General features: G+C 37.9%; 1 protein-coding gene and 2 pseudogenes across 1 annotated transcript in view; 2 read left to right on the forward strand and 1 right to left on the reverse strand.

Moving 5' to 3' along the window:
* Positions 1-22,346, forward strand: part of NT5C1A (5'-nucleotidase, cytosolic IA) — a 148,590-nt gene that overhangs the window by 39,200 nt on the left and 87,044 nt on the right. The gene's annotated exons all lie outside the window — the stretch shown is intronic.
* LOC128654874 (uncharacterized) lies at positions 15,292-15,410 on the reverse strand (annotated as a pseudogene).
* Positions 17,567-17,685, forward strand: LOC128654847 (uncharacterized; annotated as a pseudogene).

The raw sequence follows: 22,346 nt of genomic DNA on the forward strand, positions 1-22,346 counted from the left end.
GCCCAAACCCCTAATCTAAAAAATAAACACATCTAATACACCCTTAAAAAAACTTAACACTAACCCCCTGAAGATCGACTTACTGGGAGACGTCTTCATCCAAGCCGGGCGAAGTAGTCCTCCAGACGGCAGAAGTCTTCATCCAGACGGCATCTTCTATCTTCATCCATCCGGCGCGGAGCGGCTCCATCTTCAAGACATCTGACGCGGAGCATCCTCTTCTTCCAACGACTAAAACAGAATGAAGGTACCTTTAAGTGATGTCATCCAAGATGGCGTCCCTTAGATTCCGATTGGCTAATAGAATTCTATCAGCCAATCGGAATTAAGGTAGAAATTTCTGTAATTTGTTTATTTTCTGTAATTTAGTGGGGGGGTTTTTTGTACTTTAGCTAATTTAATTTAGGTAATTGTATTTAATTTAGTTAATTTATTTAATTATAGTGTAGTATTAGGTGTTAGTGTAACTTAGGTTAGGTTTTATTTACAGGTAAATTTGTCTTTATTTTAACTAGGTAGCTATTAAATAGTTAACTATTTAATAACTATTCTACCTAGTAAAAATAAATACAAACTTGCCTGTAAAATAAAAATAAATCCTAAGCTAGCTACAATGTAACTATTAGTTATATTGTAGCTAGCTTAGGGTTTATTTTACAGGTAAGTATTTAGTTTTAAATAGGAATAATTTAGTTAATGATAGGAATATTTATTTAGATTTATTTAAATTATATTTAAGTTAGTGGGTGTTAGGTTTAAGGTAGTGGCGGCGACCTTGGGGGTGGCAGATTAGGGGTTAATAGAGGTAGGTAGGTGGCGGCGATGTTAGGGCCGGCAGATTAGGGGTTAATATTTAACTAATATTTGTGAGGCGGGAGTGCGGCGGTTTAGGGGTTAATATGTTTATTATAGTGGCGGCGACGTTGGGGGCGGCAGATTAGGGGTTAATAAGTGTAGGCAGGTGGCGGTGACATTGGGGGCGGCAGATTAGGGGTTAATAAATATAATGTAGGTGTCAGCGATGTTGGGGTCAGCAGATTAGGGGTTAATAAGTATAATGTAGGTGGCGGCGGTGTCCGGAGCGGCAGATTAGGGGTTACATTTTTTTTTTTAGTATTTGCGATGCGGGAGGGCCTCGGTTTAGGGGTTAATAGGTAGTTTATGGGTGTACTTTTTAGCACTTTAATTATGAGTTTTATGCTACGGCGTTGTACTATAAAACTCATAACTACTGACTTTTAAATGCGTTAGGACTCTTGACAGGGTAGGGTGTACTGCTCACTTTTTGGCCTCCCAGGACAGACTCGTAATACCGGCACTATGGAAGTCCCATAGAAAAAAGACTTTACAAAGTTTACGTAAGTCGTTTTGCGGTAAGGCCAAAGAAGTGTGCGGTCACCCTAAACCTTCAAGACTTGTAATACCAGCGGGTGTAAGAAAACAGCGTTAGGACCTCTTAACGCTGCTTTTTTACCCTAACGTACAACTCGTAATCTAGCCGTTTGTTTCTTCTGATCTAATCTACAGTATATAGCAGAGGAAAATGGGGGAAAGACAAAAAACAGGCAAGAAAGTGTCCAAACACTGATTTGTACATACAATGGCTGCAGGGAAACCCTGTTAAATAGTTACTTTAAGCATCATATTCTACACCCCCATTGTTTATATAGTTTTGTGTTTCAACACTTTATTGCCTGTTTTATTTCTGTCACCATTAGAAATTAGATAAGGGAAACCCTAGATTTCAACATGATGGCACCCATTACTTTACATAAACTAAAACTTTACTCTTATTTCTTCGATATGTAAACAACTAACGTCATTTACAAATACATCTACATACTTTTCTTTGGCTAATATTTACTTTGTATACATCATCATTATATCTAGCATTTATTTACTGTTTAATGTCCCTTGTAATAGTGCCTGGGTTTAAAGACGCTTGGCTTTTCTGGGTGAGCCATGGGCTGGGTTAGGGGGTTAAAGACTGTGTAGTGTGAGGGCAGAGGTCACACAAATCAGCAAGACAAACAGTTAATTGCATAACAGTTTCAAGGTTTCTATTAAAAGCTGGGGAATGTGGAGGAGGACATGACTACATGATAAAGATCCCATATGGTGAGAGTCCCACAGAACAATTGGCACTTGGTACCTCTGGTTTCAACTCTTAAAAGGAATAGTAGCACTATTTTAAAATGTGGGCTTTACTCAGCTGTTGGGGATCGTAACTTTAATTTTCATTGATCCTCTTACCAAATAGCCTTCCCAGGGTTGTTAATAACAGTAATGCTCCCAAGTTTATCCTTTAGACAAGAGCCTGGAATCCTAGTGCTTTTCTCATCCTGACTCCGATACCTATGTACATTTACTGAATCTCAGCAAAGCAAGCGTATAACCTTGAAAGCAGTAATAAGAGTCAGGATAGTGACCAGTTAAAGGCAGTGCTGGACTGGGAATAAAAAGCAGCCCTAGAAAATTTTAAGACCAACCCTATTTTTCGTTGAGTCTGTAGAATGAGAACGTCCCATTTTTCTCAAAGGGGATTACTGGGATAATTAAACAAAATAACATATCACTCATATAGGACTAATATATGAGTCTGTAATGAAGTAAAGTCTAGTAGCTGAATATATATATTACTATAATAAATGACAGCACTCACTAGTAATACTAATAGTTTTCTGTTAAACTATATGATTTTAACTTACAGCTAAAGTATAAAAAGTCCCCCTGAAAAATCTGAGATCACTCTTGGACCTCCGTGGATAAGAGAGATACAACATTAAGGGCTAGATTTCAAGTGAGGCGCACACTGTTTTGTGCAAGCAATATCGTCTTTTCACAAGCCATTTTCACTGCGCTGATATTACAAGTTGAGCGAAATCATGATTGCGCTAGAGCAGTCGCCATTTAAGCTTCAATACTTACCGCAATCTCAGAGCTGTAGTTAACTGTTTTCCAAAACAAAAAAGTTCACATCACACACACAAAACATCAAAAATATATTAAAAAATACACTGACACTCATATTAACATTGTCTAATAAAAAACAAATTATGACTTACCAGATAATTTCCTTTCCTTCGATAAAGGGAGAGTCCACAGCTGCATTCGTTACTTGTGGGAATACAGAACCTGGCCACCAGGAGGAGGCAAAGACACCCCAACCAAAGGCTTATATACCTCCCCCAATTCCCTCATTCCCCAGTCATTCTGCCGAGGGAACAAGGAAACAGTAGGAGAAATAACAGGGTGAAAAAGGTGCCAGAAGAAAATAAAATAAATTTAGAGCCGCCCATTATGGGCGGGAGCTGTGGACTCTCCCTGTATTGAAGGAAAGGAAATTAAAGTTAGTCATAATTTATGTTTTCTTTCTTAATACAGGGAGAGTCCACAGCTGCATTCATTACTTGTGGGAAACAATACCCAAGCTACAGAGGACACTGAATGGGAGGGTAAAAAAAAAAAAAAGGCGGCCCCTAATCTGAGGGCACCACAGCCTGCAAAACCTTTCTCCCGAAGGCTGCTTCAGCAGAAGCAAAACCATCACACTTACAATTTGGCAAAAGTATGTAAGGAGGATCAGGTAGCCGCCTTACAAATATGATCCATAGAGGCCTCATTTTTGAAGGCTCAAGAGGAAACCACTGCTCTTGTAGAATGAGCCGTAAGCCTCTGAGGAGGCTTAAGTCCCACTGTCTCATGCTAAGCGGATGATACTCCTCAACCAAAAAGATAAGGAGGTCGAAGAGGCCCTCTGACCCCTACGCTTCCCAGAATAGATAACAAACAGAGAAGAAGTTTGTCTAAATTCCTTCATAGCCTGAAGATAGAACTTCAAGGCACGGACCACATCCAGATTATGCAGTAAACGTTCCTTTGATGAAGAAATATTAGGACATAAGGAAGGAACCACAATTTCTTGATTGATGTTGCGATTTGACACAACCTGAGGAAGAAATCATAACTTAGATCATAGAAAAGCCTTATCAGCATGGAACACCAGATAAGGAGGGTCACATTGCAAGTCAGCAATCTCAGAGACTCTGCGTGTAGAAGCAATAGCTAGTAGATAAAGAACCTTCCAAGACAACAACTTAATGTCAGCGTCATGCATAGGCTCAAACAGAGCCCGTTGCAAAACTTTAAGAACAAGATTTAAACTTCAAGGCGGAGCATTAGATCTAAACACCGGCCTGATCCTAGTCAGAACCTTAACAAAAGACTGTACATCCGGAAGCTCAGTGAGCCTCTAGTGCAGTAAAACAGACAGGGCTGAAATCTGTCCTTTCAAGGAACTAGCTGAGAGGCCCTTCTCCAGTCCCCCCTGGAGAAAAGAAAGAATTCTGGCAACGTTTACTTTGTGCCAGGACAAACCAGAATAAGTAGGTCCTCCACACCTTATAATACCCATATCTGGGTAGCTTGTTATTGCAACATTACGCCATGAGATCTATCTCCGGCATTCCCCACCTGTTGCATATCTCCGCAAACACTTTGGGATGGAGAGACCATTCCCCCGGATGAAAGGATTGTCTGCTGAAAAAATCTGCTTCCCAGATGTCCACACCCGAAATCTGGATCGCTGAAAGTGAACAGTTGTGGGTCTCTGCCCACTCCAGAATCCAAGATACTTCCCTCATTGCTAGGGAGCTTCTTGTTCCCCCCTAGATGGTTCAAATATGCCACCTAGGTTATATTGTCTGATTGGAATTCAGATAAATTGGAACGAACCCAGTAGGGACCAAGCCTTCAGAGCATTGAATATTCCCAGAAGGTCTAGAATGTTGAACAGGAGCTCTCCTTCTGCATCCACAGGCCCTGCGCCTTCTTGGCATCCCAAACAGCTCCCTATCCTGACAGACTTGCGTCCATCATCACAGTCACCCAAGATGGTCTTAAAAAGGATGTCCCTCGGTGATCCGGACAGAGCCACCAAGAAACCGATTCTCTTGACGGGTTGTCCAGAGAAATCTGTTGATACAGATCCAAATGATCTCCGTTCCACTGCCTCAGCATGCACAGTTGCAACGGCCTGAGGTGGAACCTGGCAAAGAGAACTATGTCCATGCTGGACACCATGAGACCAATCACCTCCATACACTGAGCCACAGATGACCTTTAGGAGGTCTGGAGGGCAAGACATGAAGCTAGCTTGCAACCTCTCTGGTCAGAAATATTCACATGTCTATGGATCCATTATAGTGCCCAGGAATTCCACCCTGGTGCATGGAATAAGAGAACTTATCTTCCCACCGTGGTATCGAAAAAGGAGGAGGAGAGATTCCAAAAGGAATTCCGCCAGACGAAACAATGGTGCTTGTACCAGAATATCGTCCAAGTAGGGAGCTACTGCTACACCCCAGGTTCTGGCGACTGCTAGAAGAGCCCCTAGAACCTTTGTAAAAAATTTTGGAGCAGTAGCTGGAACAAACGGAAGTGCAATGAACTGGAAGTGCTGGTCCAGGAATGCAAACCTAAGGAACTGGAAGTGTTCCCTGTGGATTGGAAGGTGAAGGAATGCCTCCTTCAGATCTATAGAGGTCATAAAATGTCCTTCCTGAATGAAGGAAAGGATGGACCTTATTGTCTCCATCTTGAGGAGGGGACATTTAGAAATTTGCTTAAGCACTTTAGGCCAGAACTGGACGGAAAGTTCCCTCTTTCTTTGGGACCATGAAAAGTTTGAATAGTATCTCAAACCTCTCTCTACGATAGGGACTGGGAGAATGACTCCAAAGGAGCACAAATCTCTTATGCACTCCAGAAAGGCTTCCTTCTTTCCTAGTCTTGAAAACAGGTTGAGAGGATGAATCTGCCCGTGGGTGGATGAGATTTTAAACCTATCTTGTAACCCTGAGCTATAACCTCCAGGACACAAGGATCCTGCACGTCTCTGAACCAAGCCTCTGAAAGAGTGTCAGTCTGCCCCTACACACTCCAAATTAAGACTGAGGGCCGCCTCTTCATGCAGACTTAGTCTCGGTGGGCTTCCTGCTCTGCTTGGATCTATCCCAGGACTGAGCCGGCTTCCAAAAACTCTTGGTTTGTATGAAGGCACCCTTGACCCCTGAAACCGTGGAGATAGTCAAACAAACTCCTTCCCGTAAAGGAGAGGGAAGAGACTCAGGGGCGGACTGACAAGTCGGGCAAATCGGCCTTGGCCCGAGGGCCCGGCTTCTTAAAGGGGCCCCTGCATCATACTGAAGCTGTATTTTTATTTATTTTTTTATTAAAAAAATGTATTATGATTTTTTTTGGCTTTTTTCTTTGCGGGGGTGGGGGGCGGTTGGGGGGCCCTCGGCAGCATGTTGTGACTTGTGTGGAACTTATCAGATGTATGATGACAGGTCCTGTGTCTCTGTCTGACTGAATAATTAAACAAAGTACAAAGACTGGACTGAGGACTTTGGAGCCGTGCCGTGGAGCCTGTTACAGTAAGCGGCAGCCTGCCCTGCAATATGTGGACCAGCCGGTCACCGGTGTCAATCTGGGCAGAATCTGGTCCACATATTATCACACTCTGTCTCCTACCTGCCCTGGCTCTGTCTGGTTGCTCAGCTCCGCCCCCACACGCCGTGCGCACACAATTGTAACTGCGCATTAGGCTCAGGCGGCAGGAGCTGCAGCAGACTGTGTGTGGACACGTGATAACGTGAAGGAGCCAATGAGGAGAACAGGACACTGAGTCAGGAGTCAGAACGGCTGAGAGGCGACATCGGACAACGAGTAAGGTTAAGGTAAGTGACTGTGTTATATCACAAACTAATGACAAGCATCACACGCCCCTTAGAGGCACCCCAGGCAACTCATACAGTACATGGAGAGACTAAAAAGTGTTGTCTTGTAATGAAACTCTCATACAGGGCCCAGGCCAGGGTTGACTGTACTTTGCTGCACCACTTGACACTAGAACACTATGCCAAGCATATGACCCGAGGTCACTTAGATCACAACAGCTAAATGCATTGCTCACAGTCACACAAATTCAAGCAGACCTGCTCTGATTTCCTTTTCGAGTATGACACTCCTCGGATGGTCCTGGTTTGGGATAAGAAAATTGGGCTGACATTCAGAGTCATCCAGCTGGGTGTCCTGTGCAACATAATAGGGTAAGGCAGACTTCTGTATCTAGTTATAAATGTTGGCAGCAAATGCTCACTACAGAAACTGTTAGCAGTGAGCACTTTATCAGTATGTTCTAATGCTTTTGAAATGGTTAAAATTTTCATTGACTTTAATAAATAAAATATGTATAGAAGTATTGATAAACTTTTCAACTGCATACAAATAGACACACTTTCAGTTAATAGATTCTGGTACTTTTTTCAGAGTGTGAACATGCTCAATTATGTTCATAATATATCAATGTAAACAAAAGAAATAGAAAATGTTTGCATACGCATTCTATTTAGCACATACAATTATTTTGCATTCCTTTACACACACAAAATATGCTGGATTTAACTAAATATAGATGCATTCTGCTTCTGTTAAGTTTTATACATTTTGTAATAGAATCACTTTCTTAACCATTTAGATATTTAGCATATTTGTGGCAATAGTGTTGTATCCGTTTAACCCTCTCAGTCAGTCAAGGAGTTAAACCTTTACAGGAGTCTAAACACAAAAAAATAGGGATAAGTGTAGTCTGTGAAATATCATAAAACATATTTAAAGAGAAATGATGATTGCTTTTTAGGGTGAATGAGTCTTGTTTCAGGAAATGTATACAAGTATGCACAGGTGCTCAGTAGGTGGAGTAATGAAGGATAGGAAGGAGCCACAGACATCCTTGGGTGTTGTTGGATGTAGTAATAGACAGTCTGGTGTGCTGAGGTGGGATTTGGGGCACTCTGGAGGCTGGAGCATGGCTAGATGGTCCTGGATTTCTGTACACTAAACCAGTGTTTTTCAACCAGTGTGCCGTGGCACACTAGTGTGCCGTGAGCGATCCTCAGGTGTGCCACGGCAGACTGACAACAGTGTGACATATTTTTTAAACTTTGTTTGTCTTTTACTCCCAGTGCAGGGGTAGTTTGTAGGAGGCATGGCATAACAGCACAATACATACAGTATGTGTGTGTTTGTGTGTATGTGTATATATATATGTTGTATTAGGCTACAATGTGTGATTTTTTTTTAAATTTTGGGATGGTGGTGTGCCACAGGATTTTTTAATGTAAAAAAGTGTGCCACGGCAAAAAAAAGGTTAAAAATCACTGCACTAAACTACTAAATATGCTCAATTTATTCATCAGCACACTTATTTGTCTACTTAAACCATCGTAGGTTTAGTTACCAAATATTGTGTTCATACCATTTTTCAAAAAAAATAGTCTATCTGTAAAGATGTTAATATTATGGGTAGTTCATTGTCTTAGATATAACCCATTCAAGTTAAACATGCAATTAGCTTACCCAACCTAATAATTTCCTGTGCCTTTACTCAGAAAATAAATTAATCCTTTGTCTTCCAAAGATTAATCGAACAATTTTTCATTAAGGTAAAAACTTCATGTTTACCTCCCAATTAATATTTCCCCCAGACCCTTATAATTTATCTCACAATGAACTTAAGGTGATATAGACTGAGAAGGGTGCCACTCAATAAACTTATATGAGACCTCGCTCAGACCAATAGCATTGTGGAGCTGAAATAAATTCTTAGGGCTCTTACTCATTAGATTAATCCAGGCCCTGCTGTAATATTCTACTTACAGTCACAAATGAAAGCACAGCTCCTCTCCAGGACAACAAACTCCTTCCAAACACCTTAAACACCACATAAGACAATACAAATATAGTTGCTGTCTTTGTGGTTTGTGTATCATTCTTAGCAATTGTCTAGTGCACCACTGGTCAATCTCAAAAAATGTAACATCACTTTGAAATAATTAAGCTGAATAGTATATAAAACACATATAATACATTAATGTATAAAGCTTGCACACATGTTAGTTATAACTCATATTAAAATGCTAAACTTATAGCACAAACATAAATTGTATAGTTACTCAGTATCACACTAGCCCATAGTGTGTAGTACCTACAGTAAAATAGAAGAACAAATGTTTAATGGATATTAATTTTCCAATTGCATTGCATATTATAAATCATATGAACATATGAGGAAACAAATGCACATATATGTATACAATACATGGCAGGTGCAATAAATTAGAAGCTTCAAGCTAATAAACTTGCTTACATGCAAACGTTTTATATCATATATTACATATGGCATGTTTGTTTGGTAACACTGAAAATCAGACACTTGTGCATATATCCCACACATGTAGTACACCACACATATATAGTGTGTATATATATATATATATTCTGACATTGTTTACTTATCTGTAAAATTCACACTGCATCACAATTAATACAGTGTAATTTTATACTAGTACTATATGCATTATAAACAAATTGGAGCCGACTGCTGCCGGAGTGGGGCCAGAGGCTGTACTAGTCTACTTCCTTTTATATATATATATATATATATATATATATATATATATATATATATATATATATATATATATATATATATATATATATATATATATATATATATTATATGTGCGTACATAAGTCATATACACACTCATATATATATATATATATATATATATATATATATATATATATATATATATATACATACATACACACACACACACACACACACACACTCACATACATACATACACAGGGCTTTCGAAAATGTTTATCCCTTTACATCCCTTTACAATTTTTTTTTCAGTTGCTTAAATTGATATTGTAGCAGGAAATTAATAATGTTTGTGCACAACTGGTCCCTAGGTAACCTGTAAAAATCTAATTTTCAATTTCAAGACTAGTCTCCACTTTAGTAAAGTAGTGGGAGCTGCCTTGTCAACCAGTTGTCAGTCTGTCCCTAGAGATCAGTTTTTGTTTTTTTCAGAAACAATGAAAATGCTTGAATTAAAAGTCTATATATAAATATCACAGGACACGAGTGTAAAAAAATATTGAAGGGTACATGATTATCGGAGACAAGCCCCTTTAGATAAATACTTCCAAGTTAAGTATCCCCCATTTAGATTAATACTTCAAGTTTTCATGTAAAAGGGGGGAAGGCAAAGTGTAAACGTTATAAAAATATATATTATACTTGTTACTTTGGTTGGTATTTTGGAATATTCTTAAATAACTTAAAATCATAACTTAAATCCGTTACAAAAAATCTACTACTGTAACTACTCATATGAAGTTCAGACAAAGTGATATTGTATTGTCTTCTTATCATTCATTTGTTAATTATGCAAATCTGTATTTAGTGGTGGTCATGTAAGATTTTGATATATTTCTGTGGAAAATAAATTTTCATGGTTTAGAGAGAACATGCAATTTTAAGCAACTTTCTAATTTACTCCTGTTATCAATTTCTTTGTTCTCTTGCTATCTTGATTTGAAAAAGCAGGAATTTAAGATTAGGAGCTGGCCCATTTTTTGTTCACCACCTGGGTAGCGCTTGCTGATTGGTGGATACAATTATTTATATGACTCACAGTTGACTTTATAATTATGTGTATGATTAAAAAAAGCACTTGTTAATTCATATTTTGTTATTAAAATATTTAAGGTAAAAATTTTTTGCTTTCTATTGCAATTAAAAACATGTTAGGGGAGGGGCATATGAGGTGGGCGGAGCACATGAGGTGGGAGGGGCATTAGACTGGGGGAGAGTCATATAAGGTGGGAGGAGCACAGTAGGTGGGAGGGGCATTAGGGGGGAGGGGCAGAGGAGGTAGGTGGGTGGGGGGGGCCCTGCCACACTTTTGCCCGAGGGCCCTGGTTGGTCTCAGTCCGCCCCTGAAGAGACTAGACTTAGAAGTTATATCTGTCAGAGCGCCTTACGGGCCTGAACAGAAACCCTGAAGTCTTAGCCATAGGCTACTTAATCTGCGTAATAACAGCACAGATAAAAGAATTAGTAACCCAGAAGGCCGTAATTCTTTCCTGAAAAATGTCGAGGGAACACTCCACCTTGATCATTTTCGCGAAGGAGACGCATCAAAAGGTAGCCGTCCAGCAACTGTGGTGACAAGCGCCGACAGTAAAGCAAATATCCCATAGTTTGAAACATCCTCTTTATATAAGGAGTTTGCATTCTTATATTCGGCGGCTCTATGAACGACAAACTATCCTCACACGGGCTAGTATTACGTGTGGCAAGCGTAGAAATAGCACCAACCAAGTAGGGATGGGAAAAAGAAAACCCATCCTCAGAGAGCCCGGAACCGGGATCCTTAAAAGGCAGACAACAGGGGAGAGGAATCTAATTCTGGTTCCTGATCCCTGGCTTGTTCCTGACTCTGCTGTTCTCCTTGTTCCTGATTCTGGCTTGTCTGACTACTCTCTTTGGCTCCTGACTCGGCTCGTCTGACTACCAGCTCTAGTTTTGATTCCTGGCTTGTTATTTGACTTGTGGACTTTTTTATTATTTTTTTGTTATTAATAAAGGTGTGATTATTTTTGCACTTCTCGTCTCATTCTGATTCCTGGCATCCTGACAGAACCTCATCTTCGGATAACTGATCGGATATATCTGAAAAATTACATGATGCCACCTGGGCAGGAGTGCAAGATTTAACCTTTCGCTTGCTCTTAGCAGTGCAAGGGAAAGCACTAATGGCCGCAGACACCGCCATATGAAACTGTGCAGTAACGTCTGGTGAAAAAAGCCCCCCCTCCAAATGGAGGATTAGCAGTGCAATGGGAAGCTGCATGTGTATAAAAAGATGCATGTAGGCTGTGCACCTCACTGGACGAGGTCTCCTCAGAGGTGGGTGGTTCAGTGGTATCAAACATGACAACCTTATTTGATATACTACCATTATCAAGGCATATGGAACATAATTGAGAGGGCGGATATCCCATAGTTCCCTCACAATATAAACAGGCATCACTTATTTTAAATAAAAAACAGAACCTTTATACCCCCAATGGCTGGGGCACTCACCACCTCCTATGACCCAGACAAAACAGAGAAAAAACTCCTCTCCGTAACTCGGTCAAGTGAAAGGAAATAGGAGCCCTGACCATTCCGGTCACATGGTGCGCAATGCAGGACCGTCCCTGCTATGAGAAAAAGCGTGCCAAGCTTTTAAGATGTGCAGCCTTCAAAGTGAAAGTGAAACCTGTATGTTCCACCTCAGCCTATGAGCCCATAAACATCTCCCACATAAAGCAGCATAAAATCAAATACAGCATTTATGATTAAACCCAACTGTTCATAATCCCCCTCAGGAGATATTAACCCTTGATTCCATATAGATAAAAGGAGCCACACTGTGACCCTGTCTTCTAGCGTTTGCAATATGTGTTGAAACGATCTTACCAGAATCTATGACGTGGAACAGTGACACGGTCCTTCAAGTTTGACAGATTGTAGCAGCGCTTCTGACATGGACTTGAGTGAAGAAAGCAGGCAGCAAACATGTCAACACTGATTGCTTAAGGAGCTGTTAACTTTCGTCAATGGTCTCACTGAGAGGCTGACAGGACTACTTAAAACTCCAGTTCCATGTCGAAGAGTACTACACTCCATAAGAGACTACTCCAAATCTTCCGACACGTCTCTGCCATCCTCCTGTGACAAATGGCAAATAATTACTGGGGAAGTGGGGTAGGTATTTAAGCCTTTGGTTGGGGTGTCTTTGCCTCCTCCTGGTAGTAGGAAAATGTAAAAATAAAGATTGCACACAAAAGTTATAAGGGCTCAAAGATATGAGATCTTGGCTGCCAAAGTACTTTTACCTAGAGATACATACAGATACATTGCTAAAGATGTATTTATATGTATGTATGTGTATATATGTATTAATGTATTTATATGTGTATATTTGTATTGGCAGACATATATACACATATAAACACATAAATATATATGTACACATATTTAGACATATATATAAGTGCACTAGAGCACTTTGCCATTAATGGGACACTGAACCCAAAAATTTTCTTTCGTGATTCAGATAAAGCATGCAATTTTAAGCAACTTTCTATTTTATTCTTATTATCAAATTTTCTTCATTCTCTTGGTATGTTTATTTGAAAAGCAAGAATGTAAGTTTAAATGCCGGCCCATTTTTGGTGAACAAACTGGGTTGTCCTTGCCGATTGGACCACACCAATAAACAAGTGCTGTCCATGGTACTGAACCAAACATTTGCTGGCTCCTTAGCTTAGATGCCTTCTTTTCCAAATAAAGATAGCAAGAGAACGAAGAAAAATTGATAATAGAAGTAAATTAGAAAGTTGCTTAAAATTGCATGATCTATCTGAATCATGAAAGAAAAAAATTGGATTCAGTATCCCTTTAAGTAGATGAAAGATGGAAAAACATATACAGTGGGGCAAAAAAAGTATTTAGTCAGCCACCAATTGTGCAAGTTCTCCCACTTAAGAAGATGAGAGAGGCCTGTAATTTTCATCATAGATATACCTCAACTATGAGAGACAAAATGTGGAAACAAATCCAGACAATCACATTGTCTGATTTGGAAAGAATTTATTTGTATATTATGGTGGAAAATAAGTATTTGGTCACCTACAAACAAGCAAGATTTCTGGCTCTCACAGACCTGTATCTTCTTCTTTAAGAGACTCCTCTGTCCTCCACTTATTACCTGTATTAAGAGCAACTGTTTGAACTTGTTATCAGTATAAAAGACACCTGTCCACAACCTCAAACAGTCACACTCCAAACTCCACTATGGTGAAGACCAAAGAGCTGTCGAAGGACAACAGAAACAAAATTGTAGACCTGCACTAGGCTGGGAAGATTGAATCTGCAATAGGCAAGCAGCTTGGTGTGAAGAAATCAACTGTGGGAGCAATAATTAGAAAATGGAAGACATACAAGACCACTGATAATCTTCCTCGATCTGGGGCTCCATGCAAGATCTCACCCCGTGGGGTCAAAATGATCACAAGAACGGTGAGCAAACATCCCAGAACCACACAGGGGGACCTAGTGAATGACCTGCAGAGAGCTGGGACCAATGTAACAAAGGCTACCATCAGTAACACACTACGCCACCAGGGACTCAGATCCTGCAGTGCCAGACGTGTCCCCCTGCTTAAGCCAGTACATGTCTGGACCAGTCTGAAGTATGCTAGAGAGCATTTGGATGATGCAGAAGCGGATTGGGAGAATGTCATATGGTCAGATGAAACCAAAGTAGAACTGTTTGGTAGAAACTCTCTCTGTACAAAGAAAATCACAAAGAAAAGGGCGCCTCCTCGTGTGATATAGTTTGGACAAATGTAAAAATAGGTGAATACAGATTTTATACTCACAAGTAAAGCAGCACTCTGTTGTGCTTATAGAGGCAGACTGGGAGTTCACAGTGTCCCAGTTCACTGACCAAGGCAGTGCAACAAATCACTCCAGGGTAGATTTCAATCAAGCTCAGGCTCTCAGCAAAGAGTTAAAATACCATAATTTAATGGTGCAGTAAGATACAATATAAAATGTCACAAATGTGACCGTAACAATGGATAAACAAGCAACTAGTTTCTCAGATCTCTGTCTGTTTCCTCAGGCTTCTATCCAAAGACTGAGAGCTCTGGCTTATAAATGCTAAATGACCACTCTAAGAGTGAAACATAACCACACCTATTCAGGTGTGGAAGTGAACCTGCCTCATCAGGTGTGTGAGTGCACACCTGTTTCAATCAGACCATAGTTAGAATACAATGATTAAAACCATTTCCAAATAATTCACATTATACTAAAAAACAAACAAGTACTGTACAAATTGGTTAATACAGGATGTAAAAAAACAACAACCATAGCCAAACATTATCTTATGGTTGATATCATGTCAGCATCATATGTTATAGGATATTATTATGGTATTCTAAAATAGTAACATTAAAAAATTGTTCCCCACCCTTTAAAAAAAAAAATATATATATATATATATATATATATATATATATATATATGCACACATACATATATAAAAAGTACATGATATTCTAATTCTTGGTGTTCATACCAAATGTCTTAGTATGTTGTCAGTTAGTCTAAATAAGTTAAAGTTTTATTAAAGCACCTATTGATGTTAACAGCCTTTGGTCAAATATGTATAAGCAAGATTTTCTATAGGAGAGAGCCCTTTAAATTATGCAGGCCTTATTGAAAATATATATATATATATATACACACACACACATATATCCATATCTACATATATATATTCATACATATACACACACATACATATTTTAAGTCTAATGCACCTGGTGTTCCCAGGCAGTCTCCCATCCAGGTACTGACCAGGCCTGGCCCTGCTTAGCTTCCAAGATCAAACGGGATCAGGTACATTCAGTGAAGTGTGGTAATATCTTAGTCTAAACGATATGAAATGTATGTATTAAGCAATAGATAAGTGTACTTAGTGAATATCTATTAACCTACTCTAATGTGTAAAAACGGGGTTGTAATACATTATGTTCAATATACAAAAATAAGATGGTATAGAAATACAGTAGTAACAATATTGTTTAATGTGTTGGAGATAATGTTGAGGTGTATATTGTGAGTGGAGACTTAACTAAAATGATACAATAAAAATAAAAATGTTCAGTGAACAGTGTATATGTTTTCTAATGTGCAGCATATATATTCATAAATCCATAATAGTATGGGTGTATTACATGTATTAAACCGGTATATCCTATGTTGGTATAACAAACCCATATCTTGAAGTGGTATATATAGATATACATACACATACATGAACACACATATACATACATATATATATATATATATATATATATATACATACACACATACATATACACATACATATACACATACACATATATATATATACACACATACATACACACACACACACACATATATATACACACACCCACACATACACATCGCATGTGCCCTAAATGATTGTGTTATATACCAATCATGACTATAATGTGATCAACCTTATGTGATATATGATACATACATGTGTGCTGTGATATATAAAAGTGAAGAATAAATGTATGACTATAAAGTCAATATGTGTAATATATAATATAAATTTGTACTGTGATATACAAAGAGGAGAAAAATAGCTATAAAGTCAATATATACACCTCTGATAATACCTGTGTAATATTAAATAGCTATAGTGTTGCATGGAAAAAAATGATGACCTGATAATCCACAGCAAGATGTACAAAAATATTATATTCAAAAAGCAGACATATCTATGTTCTCATTCAATCCTGTGGGAAAGAGAGTACGAAATTTATAGATCCAGTAGGTTTCGCTTTGACATAACTTTTTGAACCTATTAGTTCCTTGCTTGTATTGTATTCTCTCTAGAGGGGTTATGCAAAAAGGTTCACTCAAACATAGTGTATCAAGACATCATGTTCAACATCATTGTGGTACTAAATGTCAATTTTGCATAACCCCTCTAGAGAGAATACAATACAAGCAAGGAACTAATAGGTTCAAAAAGTTATGTCAAAGGGAAACCTACTGGATCTATAAATTTGGTACTCTCTTTCCCACAGGATTGAATGAGAACATAGATATGTCTGCTTTTTGAATATAATATTTTTGTACATCTTGCTGTGGATTATCAGGTCATCATTTTTTTCCATGCAACACTATAGCTATTTAATATTACACAGGTATTATCAGAGGTGTATATATTGACTTTATAGCTATTTTTCTCCTCTTTGTATATCACAGTACAAATTTATATTATATATTACACATATTGACTTTATAGTCATACATTTATTTTTCTCCTCTTTGTATATCACAGTACAAATTTATATTATATACTACACATATTGACTTTATAGTCATACATTTATTCTTCACTTTTATATATCACAGCACACATGTATGTATCATACATCACATAAGGTTGATCACATTATAGTCATGATTGGTATATAACACAATCATTTAGGGCACATGCGATGTGTATGTGTGGGTGTGTGTATATATATATGTGTGTGTGTGTGTGTATGTATGTGTGTATATATATATATATATATGTGTATGTGTATGTGTATATGTATGTGTGTATGTATATATATATATATATATATATATATATATATATATATATATGTGTGTGTTCATGTATGTGTATGTATATCTATATATACCACTTCAAGATATGGGTTTGTTATACCAACATAGGATATACCGGTTTAATACATGTAATACACCCATACTATTATGGATTTATGAATATATATGCTGCACATTAGAAAACATATACACTGTTCACTGAACATTTTTATTTTTATTGTATCATTTTAGTTAAGTCTCCACTCACAATATACACCTCAACATTATCTCCAACACATTAAACAATATTGTTACTACTGTATTTCTATACCATCTTATTTTTGTATATTGAACATAATGTATTACAACTCCGTTTTTACACATTAGAGTAGGTTAATAGATATTCACTAAGTACACTTATCTATTGCTTAATACATACATTTCATATCGCTTAGATTAAGATATTACCACACTTCACTGAATGTACCTGATCCCGTTTGATCTTAGAAGCTAAGCAGGGCCAGGCCTGGTCAGTACCTGGATAGGAGACTGCCTGGGAACACCAGGTGCATTAGACTTAAAATATGTATGTGTGTGTATATGTATGAATATATATATGTAGATAAGGATAAATGTGTGTGTGTGTGTATATATATATATATTTTCAATAAGGCCTGCATAATTTAAAGGGCTCTCTCCTATAGAAAATCTTGCTTATACATATTTGACCAAAGGCTGTTAACATCAATAGGTGCTTTAATAAAACTTTAACTTATTTAGACTAACTGACAACATACTAAGACATTTGGTATGAACACCAATAATTAGAATATCATGTACTTTTTATATATGTATGTGTGTGTATATATATATATATATATATATATATATATATATAAAAAAAATTTAAAAAAGGGTGGGGAACAATTTTTTAATGTTACTATTTTAGAATACCATAATAATATCCTATAACATATGATGCTGACATGATATCCACCATAAGATAATGTTTGGCTATGGTTGTTGTTTTTTTACATCCTGTATTAACCAATTTGTACAGTACTTGTTTGTTTTTTAGTATAATGTGAATTATTTGGAAATGGTTTTAATCATTGTATTCTAACTATGGTCTGATTGAAACAGGTGTGCACTCACACACCTGATGAGGCAGGTTCACTTCCACACCTGAATAGGTGTGGTTATGTTTCACTCTTCGAGTGGTCATTTAGCATTTATAAGCCAGAGCTCTCAGTCTTTGGATAGAAGCCTGAGGAAACAGACAGAGATCTGAGAAACTAGTTGCTTGTTTATCCATTGTTACGGTCACATTTGTGACATTTTATATTGTATTTTACTGCACCATTAAACTATGGTATTTTAACTCTTTGCTGAGAGCCTGAGCTTGATTGAAATCTACCCTGGAGTGATTTGTTGCACTGCCTTGGTCAGTGAACTGGGACACTGTGAACTCCCAGTCTGCCTCTATAAGCACAACAGAGTGCTGCTTTACTTGTGAGTATAAAATCTGTATTCACCTATTTTTACATTTGTCCAAACTATATCACACGAGGAGGCGCCCTTTTCTTTGTGATTTTCTTTGCACAGAGAGAGTATTTACCCAGACTGGTTTTGTGACAAGGAGCTGACTTCTGGATCTAAGGGAGAATCTTATATATGTGCTACCCAGGAGGACTAATAAACCTCTGAAGTGCCCTCCTAATCTTGGGACTGTCTGAGCATCAATATCATATACAGATAAGAACTTATTAGAGACTTAATACTATTTATTTATTATATATTGTTTTAAGCTGCATTTTCTGTTTATATTGATCACATCACATTTGATGAGAGTCCATGTCTCATTTTTTCTGTAATTGTCATTATTATTTTGTCTTTATACATTATTATCTGATCATTTTATATTATTTTTAAGTTTTTATTGTTTTTACTATACTTCAGTATTATCCTACAGATTGTTTTATATATTTCTTCTAGCGCCCCCTAGAGTTACGCTTGCATAGTGTAACAGGTATTTCTGTTTGGTAGAAACACAACTCGTCATGTTTGGAGGAGAATGCTGAGTTGCAACCAAAGAACACCATACCTACTGTATGTAGGCATACTGTAAGCATGGGGGTGGCAACATCATGCTTTGGGGCTGTTTCTCTGCAAAGGGAACAGGACGACTGATCTGTGTACATGAAAGAATGAATGGGGCCATGTATCGTGAGATTTTGAGTGCAAACATCCTTCCATCAGGAAGGGCATTAAAGATGAAACGTGGCTGGGTCTTTTAGCATGACAATGATCCCAAACACACCGCCTGGGCAATGAAGGAGTGGCTTCGTAAGAAGCATTTCAAGGTCCTGGAGTGGCCTAGCTAGTCTCCAGATCTCAACCCCATAGAAAACCTTTGGAGGGAGTTGAAAGTAAGTGTTGCCCAGCGACAGCCCCAAAACATCACTGCTCTAGAGGATATCTGCATGCAGGAATGGGCCAACATACCAGCAACAGTGTGTGACAACCTTGTGAAGACTTACAGAAAACGTTTGACCTCTGTCATTGCCAACAAAGGATATATAACAAAGTATTGAGATGAACTTTTGATATTGACCAAATTCTTATTTTCCACCATAATTTGAAATTAATTCTTTCCAAATCAGACAATGTGATTGTCTGGATTTGTTTCCACATTTTGTCTCTCATAGTTGAGGTATACCTATGATGAAAATTACAGGCCCCTCTCATCTTCTTAAGTGGGAGAACTTGCTCAATTGGTGGCTGACTAAATACTTTTTTGCCCCACTGTATATGCAATATTCATGTTTAATAAAGATTTTAACTATGTATTTACTGTAAAAATTTCACATTTGCTAATTCTAATATGCTATGTTTTTTTGTGGTGTTAGGTTTTTAAAAATAAATAAATTTCTCCATTGATTTCTATATGGAATGCGAATATGCGATGGTGTTTGCGCAATCTTGGGTGTTAGGTTTTTTTCTCCTTTTTTCTCTCCATTGATTTCTATGGGGGAATACATGCACGCGCACATGAAAACTTAAGTTATGATTTTTTCGCTATTTGGGTTACCGCTAGCGCAACATAGGTTTTTTTGGAACTTGTCATACCAGCGCAACCCGAATAGCGCAAAAAGCTTAACTCTAGCTGAGTTTTTGGGATCTCCAAAAAAAAAAAACGCCACTTGTAATTTAGTCCTAACGAGGGCAGCTAACTATGAATGTATAATGCTGGATTAAAGTGAAGGTAAACTTTGATGAATGAAAGCCCGTTTTTTTTAAAATACTATTAAAAACAGGGGCTTACCTTTGTTTTTTTCACAGCCAGAGCAGCTTCCCCCACGCAGAGATCCTCTCTTCACACGTCATCAATGACTAATCCAGCTTCCTCCAATCACAGCTTTCCCCCAAGGGTAGTCATTGACTGAGGCCATACCGTGATTGGAGGAAGACGGATTAGTAATTGATGACGTGTGAAGAGAGGATCTCTGCGTGGGGGAAGCTGCTCTGGCTGTGAAAAAAACAAAGGTAAGTTTTTAATCTACTTTCTAAACTTTGATGAGTGAAAGTGCCCCTGTTTTTAATAGTATTTTTTAAAAAAAACAGGCTTTCATTCATAAAAGTTTACCTTCACTTTAAGGAGAATATTATAAAATAAGGTATTTAGGAGGAACCACAATTATACTGAGAGCAGCTGTGTGAACAAGCCTGAGTACTAGATTGCTAGTCATAAAAAAGTTATTAGTACCCTCAGTTCAGTATAAAGACCACAGTTGATTAATATGCTGCATACCAATGGATAGTATGGGAGGAGAATACGTATCTGTTATCTATAATATCTAATATGGGCCCCTTCTGATTGCTTGGAAGCAATAAGCCTTATCTGCCATCTGTCTATACTTAAATGTAATGTATCTAATGGTTCAAAGCATTCAAATATGGTACATCTTTGCACCTCTGTATATGGGATATTAGTTTCTACAGTACTATATGAACAGAACAACCAGACATAATTGGTAAATATTTTTTTTTCCATAAACTCTGTTACACTTAATTGTTCAGTACACTTATTGATGCACAATAAAGATTTATTAAAAAAAAAAAGAAAGAAAGAAATATGAAGAAATATGAAAGCCAATTTTTTTCTCTCATTATTCAGACAGAGCATGGAATTTTAAGCAGATTTCTTATTTACTCCTATTATCAATTTTGTTTCCTTCTCTTGCTATCTGTATTTGAAAAGTAGTAATGTAAGCTTAAGAGCCGGCCAATTTTTGGTTCAGCACCTGGGTAGCTCTTGCTAATTGGTGGCTAAATGCAAATCAAACAGTGGTAGCGCAGCAAAGCAAATCAAACAGTGGTATCTCTGCATAACAAATCAAACAGTGGTATCTCTGCATAACAAATCAAACAGTGGAAGGGCTGCATAACAAATCAGACAGTGGTAACGCCACATAACACATCAAACAGTGGTAGCACTGCATAGCAAATCAAACAATGGTTATGCCACATAACAAAATCAAATTGTGGCAGTGTTGCATAACAATTATATATATATATATATATATATATATATATATATATATATATATATAGATAGATAGATAGATAGATAGAAAAAGCAATGAAAGTAAGGTAAAGGGACTTCAAAGGAATACGTGTATATTAAGCCACCATATGGATGTCTATTCCATTCAACCCCTATAAAAGCTTCATAAACAGTTCGCTTTATAAAGCCAGAATGTCCAGTCACAAAATGTGCAAAAACCCCTCAAGCCACTATTGTAGAGATAGCGTTTATCAAAGCAAAATAGTGAGTGTCAATGTCAATAACTGAGGATGTATCACCCTCGCGCATCCAATGCAGCAGTATAGCGGGATATATGTAGCAATACCCAAGCAGCTTGTAGCTGTGTAACTGACCGCTCTTGCTTGAAGTCGAAAACGTCCAATTTGTGTAGAGAAATCCTGTCGTGTGCTTCGTTTTCCACGGCGTCTAAGGCAGCCCTGATGCCAAAATCCAGCCGGTTTCTGGTCATGTGATGAGCATCGGGCGTTACAGCCAATGGGATCTGTTTGCCTACCAGGAGGCTTGCAGAAGTCAACGTAGGAGGGGTTGCACAGTGTAGAAGGATAAAGGGGGAGTGGAATAGAGGCACGCTCCTGAAGCAGCCCAGAGTGCTGGAAATGTAAAGCCAAAAATAGAAAGCAATATCCAGGC

This window comes from Bombina bombina, chromosome 3 (assembly GCF_027579735.1).
Source record: "Bombina bombina isolate aBomBom1 chromosome 3, aBomBom1.pri, whole genome shotgun sequence".
NCBI classification, from domain to species: domain Eukaryota; kingdom Metazoa; phylum Chordata; class Amphibia; order Anura; family Bombinatoridae; genus Bombina; species Bombina bombina.